The sequence below is a fragment of the Sceloporus undulatus genome, chromosome 2 (genome assembly GCF_019175285.1).
Source record: "Sceloporus undulatus isolate JIND9_A2432 ecotype Alabama chromosome 2, SceUnd_v1.1, whole genome shotgun sequence".
Classification (NCBI taxonomy): domain Eukaryota; kingdom Metazoa; phylum Chordata; class Lepidosauria; order Squamata; family Phrynosomatidae; genus Sceloporus; species Sceloporus undulatus.
Genome location: NC_056523.1, coordinates 320938975 through 320958670, shown reverse-complemented (window position 1 = coordinate 320958670; position 19696 = coordinate 320938975). Strand labels below are relative to the sequence as shown.

The 19696-nt window shown below is 40.9% G+C and overlaps 1 protein-coding gene across 1 annotated transcript in view; it reads right to left on the bottom strand.

The window, feature by feature from the left end:
* The window catches only part of ZBTB7C (zinc finger and BTB domain containing 7C), a 121780-nt gene extending 102783 nt beyond the window's left edge, over positions 1–18997 (bottom strand). The window contains exon 1 of the mRNA XM_042447932.1: positions 18730–18997. The gene's annotated coding sequence lies outside the window, so the exon portion shown is untranslated. The remainder of the gene's footprint in view (positions 1–18729) is intronic.
* Positions 18998–19696: the final 699 nt, after the last annotated feature.

Below are 19696 nucleotides of genomic sequence, written 5' to 3'. Positions count from 1 at the left end.
GCGGTGCCGGCTGGTAGAAAACTTCCATTTTCTTCAGGCTGACTTCCAGCCCAAAGAGCTCCGCAGCTGTTGCAAAGCAGGATGTTAGGTGCTGCAGAGCTGCTTCCATATGGGCAATGAGGGCAGCATTGTTACCAAAAAGCAGCTCACGGACTAGATAGTTTAGAGTCTTAGTGTGAGCCCTCGGGCGGCTTAAGTTAAACAGGCTACCATCAGTACGGTAGCGTATATAAATGCCATCTTTTCTTTGAGATCAGCCGTAGCTCTTTGGAGCATCATGCTGAAGAAGATTGTAAATAGAGTTGGAGCGAGAACACAACCTTGTTTCACACCATTAGTTATTAGAAAGGGCTCCGAGAGAGCGCCGCCATATCTGATTTGGCCTTGCTGGCCTTCATGTAGTAGGGTAATCATTTTGAGGCATTTGGGGGGGCGGCATCCTAGTTGTTCCAGGATCTGCCACAGACCTTTTCTACTCACAGTGTCGAAAGCTTTGGTGAGGTCAACAAATATTACATAGAGTCTTTTGTTCTGCTCTCTACATTTCTCCTGCAGTTGTCTAAGGGCAAATACCATGTCTGTAGTGCTCCTATTAGCTCTAAAGCCACATTGGCTTTCAGGGAGAAGTTCTTCTGCAATAGCAGGAACTAATCTGTTCAGGAGTATCCTTGCAAGGATTTTTCCAGCGATGGAGAGCAGTGTTATACTTTGATAGTTTGAGCAATCGGATTTTGCTCCTTTTTTCTTATACAGGGTGATGATGAGCGCATCTTGGAGATGTGATGACAGTTCATCTTTTTCCCAGCAACTCACAAGTAGCTCGTGGAGTTTATACAGTGATATAAATGGATTATGATTTATAAGTAGCACTAGTACCAAAAACATTACTAAGGATTCTGTATGGTGTGGTATGGTAAGAGGTTAATTTAGGAGCGGGTCGCACCATGAGTTGCTACACCGGGTGATGCCAACCTTAGTGATGCTACTGGTTCCACCTAACCATTAGGAAGAACTTCTTTACTGTAAGAGTTGTTCAAAAATGGGACAGACTAATTCAGACGGTGGTGGACTCTCCCATCTTTGGAAGCCTTTAAACAGAGGTTGGATGGGCATCTTTCACAAGTGCTATACTTGTGCTGTTAGACTAAATGGCCCATATGGCCCCTTCCTATTTGTGCTTTCCTGTGGCCCCATTCTATTACAGGTGGTCTTCTGTATCCATGGATTATGCATCCATGAATTCAAGCAAACCTTGATTTTACCATTTTATATATCGGGCACCATTTTACTATACCATTCTGTATAATGGGACTTGACCATCCACCGAATTTGGTACCCTGGAATCAAATACCAGAAGCAACCAATGGCCCACTGTATCTACAATTGCCCAAAGAGCCAATGTAATGTGGTGGCTTGATCATCAGTGTTTGAATTCCTGCTCAGCCATGGAAATCAATGGGTGGCCTTCAGGGATGTAGCCAAGGGGGGAGGGTCCATGGGGTCCAGACCCCCCCCCCTTCCATTAGATACAATGAATGTTGTGTGCTGCTGCTCCTTCACGCCCAAGCCCCATTATAATGGTGGCACTTAGTCTGGACACCCCCCCCCCGCCTTCCCAAAATCATGGTTACGTTCCTGTGGCCTTGGGCAAGTCACACTTTCTAAGCCTTTGAGGAAGGTAATGGCAAACCCCCTTCTGAACTAATCTTGCCAAGAAAACCCCATGATAGGTTCACCTTAGGCTCGCCATATTTTAAAAATGACTTGAAGGCACACACCACCAACAACAAATATCTTTGCACAGAAGGCTTAGCTCGTCCTCTCTCTGCTCTCCATTTGCCAGCTGGACAAAGACTGTTGTTTTTTATAATCAAAGCAGCCATTCAATGATTAATCAATTACAGGGTGGGTTTTTTTTAATGGTAGATGCTGTATTTTAAACTTTATTGTTATGTTTTGAAATGATTTTACACTTTAAAAAATAACAGTATTTTAATAGGATAACTCATTTACCTGTGTTTTAACTTTTTATTATTTAGTTTTAGAATTTATGTAAGCTGCTTTGGGTCCTTTGCTGGGAGAAAGGCTGAGTAATAAATTAACAAATAAATCAATATGTAAGTAAAGAAGGCAAATATCATGCAGCACTGGCCTGGGATGGAATGCTGTCCATTCTTGGGTAAGTGTGTTTTCTTTGTGCCAATGCGAACATGACCATGGTTAAAAGAAGAACCTGGAAGAGTTGCATTTTTAGACCACAAATCAAAAGGAGTCACAGTCCAAAAAAGTAACTTTTCCAAGTTCTGCTTGAAAAGACTCTGAAACTACTGGAGAAGCTACATAATGTATCTGAAGTGGAAATTGTGATGCTGTTGGACTGCAATTCCCAGCAGCCTAAGCCAACATAACCAATGGTAAGGAATGTTGGGAGTTGCAGTCCAAAAAACCTGCGGCGTTCCCATCACCCCCACCCTTGTTAAAATAACAAAATGGAACACCACCCAATTCAGCACCCCTTCATTTTCACCTCCTCTTCTCTATTCTGTAAGATTTATAAGGGAATGTGACTTCATCGTGTTGAGCTTTCCCCCACCCTACTTCAAGAGCCAGCCTCTTATGGAGCAGGGAAATTCACATGAGATCATGTGTTTTGTTTTATGAGGAACATCTCCTCCCATATGAGTCTTTTATGAGGAACATCTCCTCCCATATGGCACATAAATATGTTGGATGACATCCTCCTCTGGTGTATACAGAGACTGCGCTGCTGTATGGACTCCAGCAGCAGAGACTTCTTTGCTACAGCTCCAGTCCTTGGAGTTGGGTTCAGTTCCAAGGAACTTCATACTTAGGGGCAGTATAGTCCAGCACTTTGTGGACTAGGGCTGAACTAGGGGGGGAGCATTTACATGCTTTGAACCCTAGTTCCGCCATACATGTGCCATTATGGTGTACGGCCGTCCACACAGGGTGCACCATTATGATGCACGGGTGGTGCAGCGCCCAAACGGTGCTGGCTGGAAGGGGCATCATCATGGTGTGCAAGCACCACTATGCCACCCCTTCCAGGAAGCTGCTTAGAGCAGCTTCTTTTTGCTCCTGAGAGGGAGCGGATCATTGCCATGGCAATGATCCAGGGCTAAAAGGGGTGGCGTTTAGCCACCTGTCTGTCAAGCCCCTCACTCTTCTTCCTACAGACTTTATTTTAAATTGAAACATGGGGGAGAGAGAAATAGAATATGCATAACGACATAGTAAGCTTAACAAACGCAAAGCAACCTAGAAACCTGTTGGGTTCATCCACAGAATCATAGAGTTGGAAGAGAACACAAAAGCCATCCAGTTCAATCTTATTCTTCCATGCAGGAACACAGAATCAAAGCATTCCCAACAGATGGCTATCCAACCTCTGTTTCAAAACTTCCAAAGAAGGAAACTCCACCACACTCTGAGGAAATGTCTTCCATTGTCAAACAGCTCTCACAGTCAGTAAGTTCTTCCTAATGGGTGGAATCACTTTTCTTCTAGTTCGAATCTGTTATATGGGTTCTATTCTCTGGAGCAGCAGAAATCAACCTTGCTCCATCCTCAACGTGACACCCTTTCAAATATTTCAATAGGGCTATCATATCACCTCTTAACCGTTTCTTCTCCAGGCTAAACAGCTCCCTAAGTCTCTCCTCATAAGGCATTGTTTCCAGATCCTTCACCATTTTGGTCACCCTCCTCTAGACACCCATTTATTATTTGAATGTATATTCTGCCTTTCCACTAAACATACTGCTCAAGGCAGCTGTTAGCAGAATTATAATTGAAATATTAAAATGCATCAATTAAAATATCCATTAAAAACATCCATTAAAATAGAAGAAGGAAGGAAGGAAGGAAGGAAGGAAGGAAGGAAGGAAGGGGATAGTGAAATGATAAACTCAAGGTTTGCTTTTGTGTGTGTATGTGTGTGTGTGTGTGTGTGTGTAGTAAATGGTTGAATCCATTGATAAAGAATCTGTGGATATGGAAGGCCAACTGTAAAACACACCACCACAATAAAATAGAGCACACGCATCTCAAAATTTCATAGATGAAATCCAGACCAAGCAACTTCAGTGTGTGGTCAAGATGACAAAAATGAATGAGGAAGAACGCACAAGCTAGGAGAAACTGTAGCAGTTGGTTTTTGTCAGAGTCTACTGGGAAGGGCGAGATTTCAACCCCTCCTCGGCTGTCCTCCTTGCTGAGTCAACTCAGTGCAATCTGGTTTTGTATTTCGAACCTAATCTGCAGGAACTGAAGTAAGCCAAAGACAAAGGGGGAAAGTGGGAGAAGGAGAGGGAAAGCCGGTCAAGATTCTGCCTCCTACTGTCCTCTCCCCCCAGCTGCATTCATTGAGTGCAAACAACTTTTGAGCTTTCAACCCAGTTTGCGCCAAGCTGAGAACAAAGGGGCAAAGGGGGAAGGCTAGAGATAAGGAGGAGCAATTTAAAAGCAGCTTAAAAAGTGGGATGGCAGAGGAGTGAGCAGTAATGTTTCTGCCAAATTGGGACAGTTGGAGGGTATGAGAACGCATTATAGGAATCCAAAGAGGAAGTAAATGAGTTATATGCTTCCATTAAAATAAAAATTGATCCATGGATGCTTCTTGATGAAACATTTCATACTCTCCATTGCAATGCTTGAAAGACGAAGAAGTTTCAGGAATAGCCTGCTAGGAAGCATGGAGGTAGGGGGAAGAGAAGCCATACTTCTCTCTATATATGGGTTATGCCTCAAAAGCACTGCAATGTGCATGGAACATCTCTGCACCGACCTGGGAATCCAGGCCACTAACCGCCTCAGGAACAAATTATGCAAATCAAGCAAATTTGCATGCAGTTCCTTGATTTTCCTGGTGAATTCTAATTGCAAACCATAACAAGGATAACACTAACCACCTGGCGTTTGAGTTGTTTTATGTACAGTAGTAAAATAAAATACAGTAATTTCATATAAAAGCCAATAAAAACAGAATGCCTTTAAGTGGGGGGGGGGGGGGGGAAATGAAATAAAAAAAAAAAAAAAACATTTTTTTTTTTATGGGGGGGGGGGTGATTTAGTTTCTAAAGAGGAAGTAGCAATAATAGATAGGTGTGCCAAATTCACTCTTCTCTCATAGCAGCCCAACCAATCTCTGCTGGTCTCACTGAGGAGATTTGCCAAGTTCCCAAGAAACTCTTAGCATTCTCCAAAACAAAGTTTGAATACCAGTTTGATTGGTAAGTTGTTTTTTGTTTGGAATAGCTCATTCATAGCCAGTGTGGCTTAGTGGCTTGAGTGTTGGGACTACAACACTCTGAAGACCAGGGTTTGATTCCCAGCTTGGCCATGGAACCCATTGGGGACCTTGGCCAAGTAACATCCTCTCAGCTTCAGGCGAAGGTAATGGCAAACCTCATCTGAACAAATCTTGCAAAAAAAAAAAAAAAAAAAAACACCTCCACTGTAGGCTTGCTTTAGGGTCGCCATAAGTCCGAAATAACTTGAAGGCACCCAACAACTACAGCAACATGTCATCCATAGAAAAGCACTGAAATCTTTTGGACAGTGGAATGAACAAACAAGCAAGACATTTATTGTAGTTTTTAAATGAAGCTTACACGTCTTTCCTGAATCAGTGGAGAGCAGACAGAGTTGGACGTCACCCTTGCTCTCCTGATCTTGTCATGTCTTTACTAGATTTTCAAGTAGTTGCATTTCTGGTGAGAATGTGGGCTAAAAAGTAGGGGGAGAGGAGGAAGCAAATTACACCACCACACCCATTCTGAAACATGGGAGGGGACCCGTCTCCCCTATAATTACACCCACATTAATGGTTTCAGTGTGTTCAACATGTTGGGCTCCAGCCCAGGGTCGGCTTGACCAGTCTGTGACTGCCTGCAACTTATGCTATTATTACCATACCATGTCAAGTTACACTGTGACATGAAAACACGCACATGCTGTGGGAGTTTAATATCTTCCTCCAGTGTCAACCATCTCAAAAGCAAGCAGGAGGGGGCAGAGGTTGAGGTCCTACATCAGTGCCACACAGCATAAATAACTTGCCAGCAGAGTTACATTTTCATTCCATTATGCAACCCCTATGTTGTTGTTGTTGTTATGTGCCTTCACATAGGCTCAAACCTAGGCTGACCCTATCCTAGGGTTGAGAGCCAATGTGGTGTAGTGGTTTCAGCATCTCGCAGTGCTTTGATAGCGTCTTCTCACATGGCAGGGGGTTGGACTGGATGGCCCTTGGAGTCTCTTCCAAATCTGTGATTGAGCGTTGAATTATCCCCCCCTTAGTTATGCAAATCTACTGGGCAACCTTGGGCAAGTCACACTCTCCCAGCCTCTGAGAAAAGCAAAGGCAAATCCCCTCTGAACAAATCTTGCCAAGAAAACCATGATAATAGTTTCTTGGTAAGACTGATTCAGAGAAGGTTTACCACTGTCTTTCTCTTAGGCTGAGAGAGTGTGACTGGCCCAAGGTCACCCAGTGGATTTCTACTGCTCAATGGAGATTCGAACTCTGATTGCCCAATAGTCAAGCCATTACACCATGCTGGCTCCATGTAACTCCTGTACACAAATCCTATATAGCATAACAACATAGTGCAATGAATGTACATGGAAGCCAATGCATATGGCTAGCATCATGTAGCACAATTTACAATTTGCATTTTCACACAACTCTCTGAATTTTAATGCACAGCATCTCCTCATGTGGAACCCAGCTTCTCCTAGATATGTCCATTATTAAAGATTGTGTAGAAGAGGGAATTTCAAGAGCAAGCAATAAGAGTCCTGTCCCTTATCTCACCTGGCAACATTAAATCTTATATACGGTCCACAAAAAACATCCCACATGTAGTGATACTTATGCCCACATTCATTGCAAATAGGATGCTAGGCAGAACCATGAAACATGCCTCTCGAAGAAAACTCCTTTCCCTCTGATTAAAGAATTTATCTACATTAGAGGAAATAGTAACATTCTTGTCCCAGGTACCTTTCATCTACGGCTAAAAGAGATCTCAAGGGATTGAAGCATATCTTAATTTCTTTCCTTAGGAACTGAGTCCACATAAAATAATCCAACTAAAAATAGCTAATTAAATTAAGCCTAATTCTCCATGAAGTCAAAATTTTATTTTTGAACTGTGGTTGGGACTGAATTTGGGTGTTCCCCTCTCCTACTGATGAGCAGAAGATGGAGAAACATAATGGCATAGCAGTGGCACCCAGAATTAAGCCACATTATTACAAAGCATTATTCTAGAATGGGCATGGATGATGGATGGGGGGAATTTTCCCATAATGCCCTTCAGAATGACATGAGTTCAAGAACATTTGGGTCAACTTAATCCAGTAGGTGTTCATCAGGAGGAAACAAGCACTACTGATAAAGAACAGTGATGTAAAACAACAAATATTAGAGGGAAAAGAGGACATCATAAAAAGTCAGAGTTGGTCCCATAAATTTTGTTGCCTGAGGCAATGGACAAGATGGCAAGCCCTCCTCACTCTATGAGAGGCGCCACTAGTGGGGTAACTCATGGGATCACCTCCCATTGTGTAAGCATGCTGTGTGCTGTCAAGTCATTTCCGACTTATGAAGACCATAATGCACTCTATGATGAGGTTTTCTTGGCAAGATTTGTTCAGATGAGGTTTGCCATTTCCTTCCCCTGAGGCTGAGAACATGTGACTTGCCCAAAGTCACCCAGTGGGTTTCACGGCTGAGTGGGAAATTGAACTCTGGTCTCCAAAGTTGCGCTCAAACCACTTCCTCCCATATCACACCATACAGAATCCTCAGTAATGTTTTTTGTGTTTTGTCTGTTAATTGTTGTTGTTCCCTACCTCGATCCTTTGGGAAAAGTGGGTAAATCATCATCATCATCATTATTTTACATTTAAATTGTAATTTCCTCATTTCACTGAATGTGATGGCAATAGTTGTGACTTAAACAACAAGCAAAATTAAAATTATACCTTTAAATTACAATATCATAAACACAGCCTAAATATATTTACATTTATATAGGCTCATGTAATTAACATTAAAATTTGGTAAGAGGTGATATTTTTAAAGAAAAGTTTAAAAAAGTAAAAACATTTTTTAAAAAAGCTGAGAACTTCTCCTTTTTTCACCCACTGAGCCTCCTCACATCACTGAGCTTCATGATTTCTCTTCCACTAAGCTACAGGATTTTAAAGGGATGTGGGTGAACCATTTCTGCCAAAGGAAAGACATTTGGAAAGTATTGGTGTCACCCAGTGCAGCCTGCACCTCCGCACACCCTCTAATGACATCCTTTACTCCATCTATAGAAGCCAGCTGGTGGGGTAGCTGGTTTTGTCTCTGACATCTAGGCAATCCCAGACTAATCCGGATGGAACCCACTGTGATGATATCATATCAAATTTGGGGATAAAATGCCAAGGAGAGGCAGACAATTGGGAAAGAAGGTCATGCTTCTCATATAACTGTTGCCCTCGCTCTAAAATGCCCTCACTTTCTCCCTCTTTCAGAGTGATCCTTGAAATATAATGACAAGGGGAGAATTTACTGGTGCTTTTTTTCCTGTGGAAAACAATATCTCCTTCCCTCTTTAATTTAACCAAAGTGTCCTAAAAACCTACTTGAGTCACATCCCAGCCATTCCAAGCGTTTCCTAACTATCCTTCATCATACGATGTGATTCATAAAGTTTCAAGAAAATGTGGAAATTCTGGTTGCAGGAAATTAATTATAAGGGATTGTGCAGTTGAAATGTTGGATTATGCGCTGGTTGGGATGCAGAACATACAAGTAGGTTTCCCTGTCAAATTGTTGCCTGGAATTCTGCTCCATGAAAAAGATAAAAATACAGTCCTGGATCCCAAGGGGTCTTCGAAATAGCCAAAATAACGGGAAAGTTAAAAATAAAAATGAACGGGAGTTGTGTCTGTTTACTTATTGATATAAAATAACCAAAGTCTCAATGGTGCTACGGGAGTCATTCAGGTTGAGTCTCTCTTATCTGAAATGCTTGGGACCAGAAGTGTTGTGGATTTTGGACTTATTTATTTATTTTTGGATGTTCAAATTTGCATATACATAATGAGGTATCTTGGAGATGGGACCGAAGCCTAAACACGAAATTCATTTATGATCGTGTATACCTTGTACGCATAGCCTGAAAATAATTTTATACATAATATTTTAAACAATTTTCTGCATGAAACGACGTTTGTGTACACTGAACCATCAGAAAGCAAAGGTGATACTATCTTAGATACCAACAAGGACAGTTTTGAATTTTGGAGTATTTTGGATTTCGAAAACTTGGATAAGGGATACTCTGCCTGTATATTATTATTTTGGAACTGGAATTATATGAAATCTCAATGTGAAATACAAGTGTGGGCACCAGAATTGAGGGGAAATTGTTTTTCCAGAAACAGTCAGCCCTTCATATAAACAGATTCTTTATCCATGGATTCAAGCATCCACGACTTGAAAATATTGAAAAAAAGGATAAATTTCTAACAGCAAACCTTGATTTTGCCATTTTATATAAAGAGCACAAATTTACTATGCCACTGTATTCAATGGGACTTGAGCATCCATGGATTTGATTTTGGTATCCACTGGGATCCTGGAACCAAACCCTAGTGGATAACAAAGGCACACTGTATATTGGCCTACACATCCCATCAATCCATCCCAGCACTGATCATGGTAAGGGATTTTGGGAGTTGTAGTCTGAAACATTTCCATGCTGACAAAAGTTCCACACTATTTATTTATACATTATTTTATTTTACATCTTGGAATTCCAGTACCACACTTATTTCAGTACCTGTTTCATTGCACAGGTACTGACCCTACAGGATCCTCAGAGCACCTATTTTTTCCCTTTATACATATATTTTACCCTCATTTCTAATCTATCCAACCTTTCTAATCTATCCAACCTGTTTCATCAAACAAGTGCAAAAGGAAAGCAACCCAGCAAAATGGGAGGGAATGTGAACATCAAAATCTTATCCCTGTTTCAGTGGGTTAGCATTCACTAGGGCCCGGAGCAATGGATGCAAGCTACAGGAAAAGAGATTCCATCTCAACATTAGGAGGAACTTCCTGACAGTAAAGGCTGTTCGACAGTAGAACACATTCCCTCAGAGTGTAGTGGAGTCTCCTTCCTTGGAGGTATTTAAGCAGAGGTTGGATGGCCATCTGTCGGGGATGCTTTGATTGAGATTTCCTGCATGGCAGGGGGTTGGACTGGATGGCCCTTGCGGTCTCTTCCAACTCTGATTCTATGATTCTATGATTCTACTCACATTTATTTTGTATAATTCAAAGATATAGCCATATTAGTCTCTAGAATCAGTACGTAGAGAGATCTTGTAGCACCTTTGAGACTAACTGAAAGAAATAAATTGGCAGCATGAGCTTTCATAGACTTCAGTCTACTTCCTCATTTGGTGGAGTGGAAGCCAGGCACAGACATATATATTTGAACTGACATCCTCACATACCAATGGCATACATAGGTTTGTGCCTGGCTTCCACCCCACCAAATGCATCTGAGGAAGTAGACTGAAGTCTATGAAAGCTCAGGCTGCCAATTTGTTTCTTTCAGATAGTTTCAAAGGTGCTACAAGATCTCTCTACGTACTTGTTTTCTATGTGTTGGATATATGGTTTCCACTTTGGATACTCTATTGTAATTAAGGCATGGCTTTCCCACAATCAGCTAGAAGTGGAATTAAAGGCTGCCTGCCCAAAAAACCCCAATCTTGATTTTATTGTATTTCTATAAATCTCAAAATTAATTTCTATATTGCCATAAATCGCTACACATCTCTTTTGTTCATATCAGGCAGCAAGACTTTGCTTCTTATTTCCAATATCAGCACTCATACACTTTTTCCGCCATGCATGCATTTTATGCATTTCTTCAACATGAAACATTTTTAATGCATTTTCCCCACTGATAAATGTATTCTTGTGCATATTTTTCAGATGCATGCATTTTTAGAAGGCAAAACTACACTTTTAAAATGTATGCATCATATTATCCATACAGTTGGCCCTTTATATCCACTGATTCTGCATCCACACATTCAACCAACCACCTTCAGCAGATACCAAGGGTCCACTGTACTTCCAAAATTCACAGCTAGTGTATCAGATGTGTAAATTTCAGAAAACTTAAGTGAGTACTCAGATGTGAAAGATGAACTCTTTCACTCTTCCTGAGAATCTGAATGCCAACAAAATTTCTATCTCTAAAATACCCAATTTGACAGGGACAATCCCAATTAAATATCTGTCATCCCACTTTTTCAGCTCCTTTTAAAAGTTCAAAGTTTCTCTCTCCTCTGCCCACTTTCCTCTTTGTAATCAGCTTACTTCAGTCGCTGCAAACTGAGTTCAAAGTGCAAAAATAACTTGTACTCTATTAACTCAGCAGGCGGAAATGAAAGGAGAGGGCAGATATGTGCCCTTCCCAGTAGACTCAGTGAAAAGCATACTGCTGCAGACTCACTTAGTTTGTGTGTTCTTCTCATTAAGATCTTGACCACATCTTGATGTTGCTTGGGCACATGTGTCTCGATTTTAATCTGTGAAACATTGGAGGGCATGTTCTAGTTTCAGATGGAACTTAAGTTGTTATTGTTGTTGTTGTGTGCCTTCAAGCTGTTTCCGATTTATGTCAACCTGAAGGTGAACCTGTCATGGGGTTTTCTTGGCATGATTTGTTCAGAGGGGTTTGACCTTGCCTTCCTCTGAGGCTGAGAGAGTGTGGTTTGCCAGGGTCATCCAGTAGGTTACATGGCCAAGCAGGAACTGAACCCTGGCCTTCAGAGTCGCAGTCCAACACTCAAACCACTACCATGTTGGAACTTACTGCTATTACTATCTAGGAATGTGCATGTCCATAGCTGTAGTCTTTATATAATTTTACTGAGACATACTGTATGTTCCATTCAACAAAGGCCTAGAGCAGGTTTAATTACAAGCTTCTTCCTCATCTCTTGATGCACTGTCTGCCTCTTGATGCTCTTCAGCATCACTGCGGCATTACTGATAAATCGTTCCTTAATTACACCAATAAGCTACTTCTCTGTTCCTTACAGGCAGGAATTAATTACTGTTTTGCTCTCTGTAGTTTTACTTTTATTGCCACTTCAATATAAAAGAGCAAATGAAGAGAATTAATGACGGGAACCCAATAATTAAAGAGGAAGATAGGAACTGACCAATTAAGAGTCAACCCAGGAATGCCTTGTGTTTGCTCTGCAAGAACTAATTACAGAGACTGAAGCCACAACAAGGGAGCTTCTAATTAATGAAACAGTAGCCCTGTAAACCTACAAGAGTATTTTGTAAGTCCAAATGGTCAAAGCTGTTGCTACAATTGCATTTCAAAAGAAAGCAAAAGTCACTACTAATTGTCTCTGAAAAATTGTTGGGATAAAAACACAGACAACAGTGGAACATGACAGAATAGTAATCCAAGATGGTCTGGATTCTCAACAATAATGAATGAATGAATGAATGAATGAATGAAGGGTGCCAATTCTAGATATTTGGCTAATGTGGAAACTACCACTATACAGTAGCAGGAAGTAGCTATTGCTGGTGAAAAGCATCTGCAGCTTTGGTGCATGGTCTAAGGCAAACACAAACTGGATTATGACTGGGAGTTCTGGCAAAATGTCACTCTTTATTGCAAAAGTCAATAAACTGCAAGACTGTGTCTTCAGAATATCTGCTAAAATTATTGAACAGAAATGAAACTGATCCACATTCATATAAAAGAAACAGAAAAGCTGTATAACTTTGTTATTGCTGTTGTTTTTGTTGGGTCCTGTACTGAGACAAAGGCAGATGATTGATGATGATGATGATGATGATGATATTAATTTATATTCTACCAGTTCCTTAGTACTGAGAGTCAAGATATCTTACAGCAATTAAACAATTTATATATTTGAAACCAATAAAATTAGTTAATATACAGAATATGAAAAAACAACAACAAAAAACCCACTGAAAGCCTATTGTAGTCAGTTCCTAAAAGCCTGTTGGAATAGGAAAGTGTATATTTGCCAGCAGAAGATGACAAAAAAGGAGCCATTCTAGCCTCCCTGGGGAAGGAGATCCAATGCCTAGGAGCAGCCACCAAAAAGCTCTCCTTGTACCCATCAAACATGCCTAGGACTTGAATGGGATCTGCACCTGCAGTTATGTACACTATACTAAAACAGCAATACAGTAATACATTTTTGAAAGAAAAGTTTTATAAATGAAATGAATGCTTCAAACTTCAAAACAGAGTTATGAGAAACAAATGAATGTGAGTGTGATGAAATCTGCTGCTGCTAAGTTGTGATATTTAAAGGCAATACACACTGGCTGAGGGCACATTTACAGTGTAAAAATAACACAGTTTCACACAACTTTAACTACCATGGCTCCATCCTACAGAATCCTGGGATTTGTAGTTTTTTGAGGTACCAGCACTCTTTGGCAGAGAAGGCTAAAGAGCTTGTAAAACTACAAATCCCAGGATTTCGTAGGATGGAGCTACAGCACTTCATGTAGTGCCAAACTGCATTATTTCTACAGTGTAGATGCACTCTGGGAAACAAGAGAGGAAGTCTGGGGCTGCCCTATGTTTTACAGAAGTATATTTAAAAAAACAGGAGGAAAATAAACTCTAAACTAGGTGGGGACTAAAGTACACTGAGGTGGCTTAGTCATTACAGTAAATGTAGTATCTATTGGGTGGAGTGGGAAATGGAGAATGGCATGGAATCCCAGGAACGAGCATGGCTGGCTGTTGTGATCCCGAAGCAGAGCACTTCACAACGCAGCCTCACAATGCAAGTCCCACTTGTTATACGGGCACAGCACGAGGCGTTGGTACAGCTTATTTATGGAATCGCCTTCTCCCATATAATCTACCCCACACACTTAGGGCCTCTAGCAAAAACTTACTGCAGACAGCAAGAATTAGGCTGTCTGTGGTTAGTCAGAGGACCTACTCTTCTGTCACCCCCAAATTATGGAACAGCTTGGTTTGCTTCCAGCAGCATTCAAGTCTACAGTGAAGATATGACCAGTCTTGAATGCTTTAAAAAGGTGATCAGGATGTATCTCTTCCGGCAGGCTTTCCCAGATTAACATCCTAGTAATTTTTATATTAATTCCATCAAACATCCATTACTGTCTGGAGCTGCCTCTGCCTTGCTTTAACAATTGTTTAATATTTAATTGTATTTTATTGTGGATGGGTGGGTTTGGGAAGGTTAGGATATAATGATGATAACTGTTTTATTGTGTTTTAAGGGTGGTTTATTATTGTTAGCAGCCTCGATCTGTTTGGAGAGGATAGAAACAAATTTTATTGTTATTATATTATTAGTATACTGCATAAAGACGTCAAACACATTTTGGATAAATGGGGCTTCCTGAAGAGGCCAAAGTCCCTTGTGTTCTTCTCCTTCTGCAAGGTGCGCTGATTCAGGGCTCAAGAAGAATGTCTGAAGGAAGCACTGACCCCTTGAGGAAGACTTATTTGTCAAAGCCCATTTAGGCATTTGCATTTCATAGAATAAGTTTTCTTTTCAGCACAAATATGAGGCATCAACAAGACCTACAACTAAGAACTTCAGGGTGTGTGTTAGTTTTTGTGGTGCAATTCATAGCTACAGTGTGGTTTCTTCCATAGCGGAAGGGAATTCTGACTATTCATCCAACAGGCAAGTGATTTAAGTTCTGCAACAAACCTCTGACCAAAGTTGGGAAACACGAACAAACTCCATGGGGTTAATGTCTTCATGAACACCCAGTGCTTTGGGGCTTCAGCATCTCCAATTGACCATTTCACCTGAATGCTACTGGAAGCAAACCAGGGACAGAACCTGTGGATATTTACGAAGGGCAACCTGAACAAAGCACAGATTCAAGGGACAAGATTTAGATTTTACTTGCTCGTGCAACCATAGAAAGCAGAACACAGAAAATCCTGTTTACTGTAAGCAAAGTCTGGAAAACTTCTTTTTCTTCATTGTAGTTCCCCAAATTGTTCAGCACACATGGCTACTGCAGGGTTTTGAGAGCTTCAATCCAAAAAGAGGAAATTTTTCAGGCTCTGCTTATTAATAACTATTCATGATTGTTAAGATAACAATCAAGCAACTGAAGTATCTTATAGAATTGCTAATTACTGTCAACATAGGGCTGCATATACCATCTTGCTGAACTCCTTACCACAACATGTAAAGTAAGACAGATTAGTACTGGTGAATATGTGGGGATCCTTGCAAGAAAAAATAAAATTGTTTCTTTTAAAGTAATTTACAGTGAAGTCTCATGCATCTCTACTAAGTACAGTCAGTCCTCCATATCCACAGATTTTTTTTATCCACGATTCGAAAATGTTCAAAAAATACATAAATTCCAAAGAGCAAACCCTGACTTTGCCATCTTATATAAGGGGACACCATTTTACTATGTCATTGTATTTAATGGGACTTGAGCATCCACAAATTTTGGCATCCACAGGGGATTCTGGAACCAAATCCCAGTGGTTACCAAGGGCCCACTGATGTATGTCCAGTAGAACTGCAGGTGCAGCTTCCCTGTAGAAATACTGTAATGCAGTTTGACAACATGGCTCCATCTTACAGTATCCTGGGATTTGCAGTTTTGTGAGTCACAGTACTCTAGCAAAGAAGGCTAAAGCTATTGTAAAATTTCAGATCCCAGGATTCCATAGGATGGAGCCGCAGCAGTTAAAGAGGTGTCAAACTGCATTATTTCTACAGTGCAGATGCACCCTCAGTCATATTACCTCTTATCTGGTAATAAGAAGATGTCCTCCTTATCAAGTTCATGGAAGATGTGAGATCTATTCTAAAGCAAGGATGTTTTGATTTGTAATTTAGTCTAAAGCACTACGCTGTGACAGCTCTATATTTTATTTATTGTTTTTAAATTTGCCTATTTTAATTTAAATAGATAACTTGTTGCTAAATGTTGATCTCCTGCCTAAAGATGGAAGAAAGGTAAACACACACACACACACACCTCAAACATACTTCCTGAGCTAGTAGATGTTCAGCTTTCTTTCTTAAATATTCAAACTTAGCTAACATGTACAAAGCTCAGAATCCTTACAACTATTCTGGAGGGGGGTGTCTGATGTAATTTTAGCAGTTTTAAAAACATTGATTACATCTAAAAGTGAAAAATAAGATTTTGAGATTGTAGAAGAGTCTCAGAAGCTTCAGCCTCTGTAATAGAACGCCTTCAAACGTCAAACTTTTAAATTTCATCCAGAACTTTCAATCATTAAAGATTACAAGCAACAATATGTATTCTTGCTCTATCGTCTTACAGCTTCTTGTTCTGTTCTCTTCCATATATTCTCCTGTTCCTTAATAAATTTTGCTTTTAAACCTTATAAACTCCTCGGCTATGTTTCCCTGCAAAACAACACCTATAGGGCTGGCACGATAAAAATCAACAAAAGCAACTAATATAGATCTTGATCACTCTGTCTGCCCGCTGCCTTTCTATAATCTGTGCAGCTAATTGTCATAAACTCAGATTTAGAACTATTGCTGCAACTTTACCTGATGCAAAATTCAAAGCAGAGTACTTCCTTGCACTAAGGTTGTGAAAAATACTGAGGAAAGCAAAAAGAGCCTGAGAGACTTGCAAAAATTCTCAAAGAGGTGATATCTACCTCCTCCACATTCCTAGGTAATCACTGGATTTTGTCTAAAGAGAAGAAAGAGAGGCTAATTTGGAGGCTTCTCCTCAGCCAAAACATTGCTGAGATTTTCAAGAGGCACTCTGGCATAAGAGTAGGTTGAACATTTGGGACCAGAAATGTTTTGCATCTTGGATTTGTACAGATTTGGGGATATTAGATATATCTTGGAGATGGGACCCAAGTCTAAACATGAAAATCCTTTCTGTTTTCCATACTCCTTATTATTATTATTATTATTATTATTATTATTATTATTATTATTCAGTTCAGTTTCTCTTGACCTTAAATAATCTCGTGTACACCAACCCCAAGTCTCTGAGAGCGGGGGAATTAAAATCAAGATTTTAAACACCTGATGTAAATAGATAGGGATTTTTTTAACCTCTAGTGAGATGTATACAAAAGTAATAATAGCCAAGCAAACATGTGCAAGACAGTCTGTTGCTCAGAAATCCTAAGAATCATAGACTAAATTATCAAAACTTTCAGCATCCTTAATTTTGGCATGATTTCAAGATTTTATGGATTGTTGAAATGATCTGTACTGTATTCCAAAACTGAAATCCAAAACACCTCTGCCCCAAGCATTTCAGAGAAAGGAGACTCAGCCTCTAATTCATAAACCTGCAACAACCATAAAGGCTGAACTGGACACCCCCAACTAGTCCCATGCAAAAGCAGATTCCATTGAAACCAAAAGCAAAAAGATCTTGCCCAAGTTTGGAAACATACTGTACAAACATTTATCCCATTCCTAGTGCCACAAACCACTCTCTTGTGTTATCTTATGAGGCTTCCATGCCACAATTCTCCAGCCTATCTCTCTATCTCTCTGTCTATCTCTCTATCTTTTCTAAGATTAAACTCTCAAATCCAGCCTCCAAACAACCCAAGCACAATCTGAGATGCTTCTATCTACCTATATCAGTATATATGACCCTTGACATTCAGTCCTATCTATCTATCTCCCTAACCATCGGAACTCATCTCCCCCTGTCCCCCACTCTCTCTCTATGAACTTGACATTCAGTCCAGATGCCTAGTTTTGGGGGAAGAATTCAAGCAGCAAATGACAAAAAAGGGAGGAATCAGAGCTTCTTTGCCACAGTCTATCCAAACTGTGATATAGTAAAAGAGAACAAGCAAACTGAAACCCACAGGGGCTCTCCAGGCAGACTTGTAACATATATATATATATATAATATATATATATTTTATGTATATGTCTCTCTGAGTGTGTATATATGTCTTTTTGTATGTGTGTATATCTATCTATTGTACACACACACACACACATATACATATACATATATATACTGTATATATGTGTATGTATATATATATATATATATATATGTAAGTGTTTATATGTGTATGTGTTTGTGTATATACCATATGTATATAAGTATGTGTATGTATGTGCATATACAACTATATATATGTATATATGTATGTGTTTACTTATGTATATGTGTGTGTATATATATATATATATACTGTATATATATGTATATCTACATATGTATGTTTGTGTGAATATATATATATATATATGCATGTGTATGTGTGTGTATATCTATGTGTGTATCTATATATGCACACGTGTGTGTGTGTGTGTGTGTGTGTGTGTGTGTGTGTGTGTGTGTGTGTAGTCAATTAACCCCATTCGCCTGGGTGCCTAGAAGAAGGCAAGGCACCTGCAGGCTTGCAGGCTGCGTCTGCACTGCAGAAACCATCCGGATTGACACCGGTTTCACTGCCAGGGCTCCATGCTATGGCATTGTGGGCAGGGTCGTTTCTTATGGCACCAGGATCCCATCGCCCGGAGCCCTGGCAGTTCCAGCGGGGTCCCCCCAGGCGATTCCTGCAGCAATGGAAACCAGCACCCCCAAAAGCCCAAAGCAAGGCAAGGAGCCCTGCCTACCTGTGCCCTGTGCCCAGTCCCCCCCGGCTCTCGGGCTGCGCTGCGTTCTCCTCCAGGGCTGGGCTTAGGAAGGCATCGGGGGATCAGAGCAGAGATCTCGGCTCTCTCTTCCTCTCTTTCTCTGTGTGTCTGCTCTGGGCGGAGGGCTGGAGGCGACTGGAGGAGCCTTGGCAAAGAAGGCAAGGGAGCAGCCCTGGCTGGGAGGAGGAGGAGGAGCAGGAGGAGCAGGAGGCTTCCTTGCCAAGCCCAAGGCGCTGGACGCAGCCCAGGCTCTCCATCCACCTGGACAGCAGCAGCAGGAGGAGGAGGAGGAGGAAGAGGAGGAGGCTGGGCAGCCCAGGCGCCTCTTCTGCTGCCCTGGGAGGCATCCTGCCTTCCAGAAGGGCCCAAGGCACAAGGCAGCTCCCTCGCTCTGCCAAGCAGGGCTGCCAACTGGCTAGCCAAGGGCACAGCAGCAGAGAGGATGGGGATGATAGGATTCCCCCTCCACCATTTAGCTAAATGACATGAGAGCCTGGAGTTTGGTCCCCGCCCCCCCCCCCCCCCAACACACACACTGTGGATACCAAAAACCGCAGATGTGGTGGATATAATAATAATCAAAGTGGGTTACAACAATAGAAAGTACATAAATGATGTAGACATAGATGCACACATAAATCAAATTGCATAATCCCCTTATCCCCTCCCTTGAAACTAAACATTACACTAAATAAATAAAACTAAGAGTTTATTGTGGCACTTTTCCTTCAATTCAAAAAAGCATACTTATCTCTCTCTCACATTACATCCTCATAGCAACCTTGTGAGATAGTCTAAGGTAAAAGCACACTTGACAGCCAAGTAGTGTATATGTATCCAAGCCTCACCCAAACCTACTCTAACCACTATACCACATTGGGTCTCATATACAAAAATGAGAGTAGCAAAATTGGCAAAATGGAGTGTACCTTTGCAGATGGTGGAT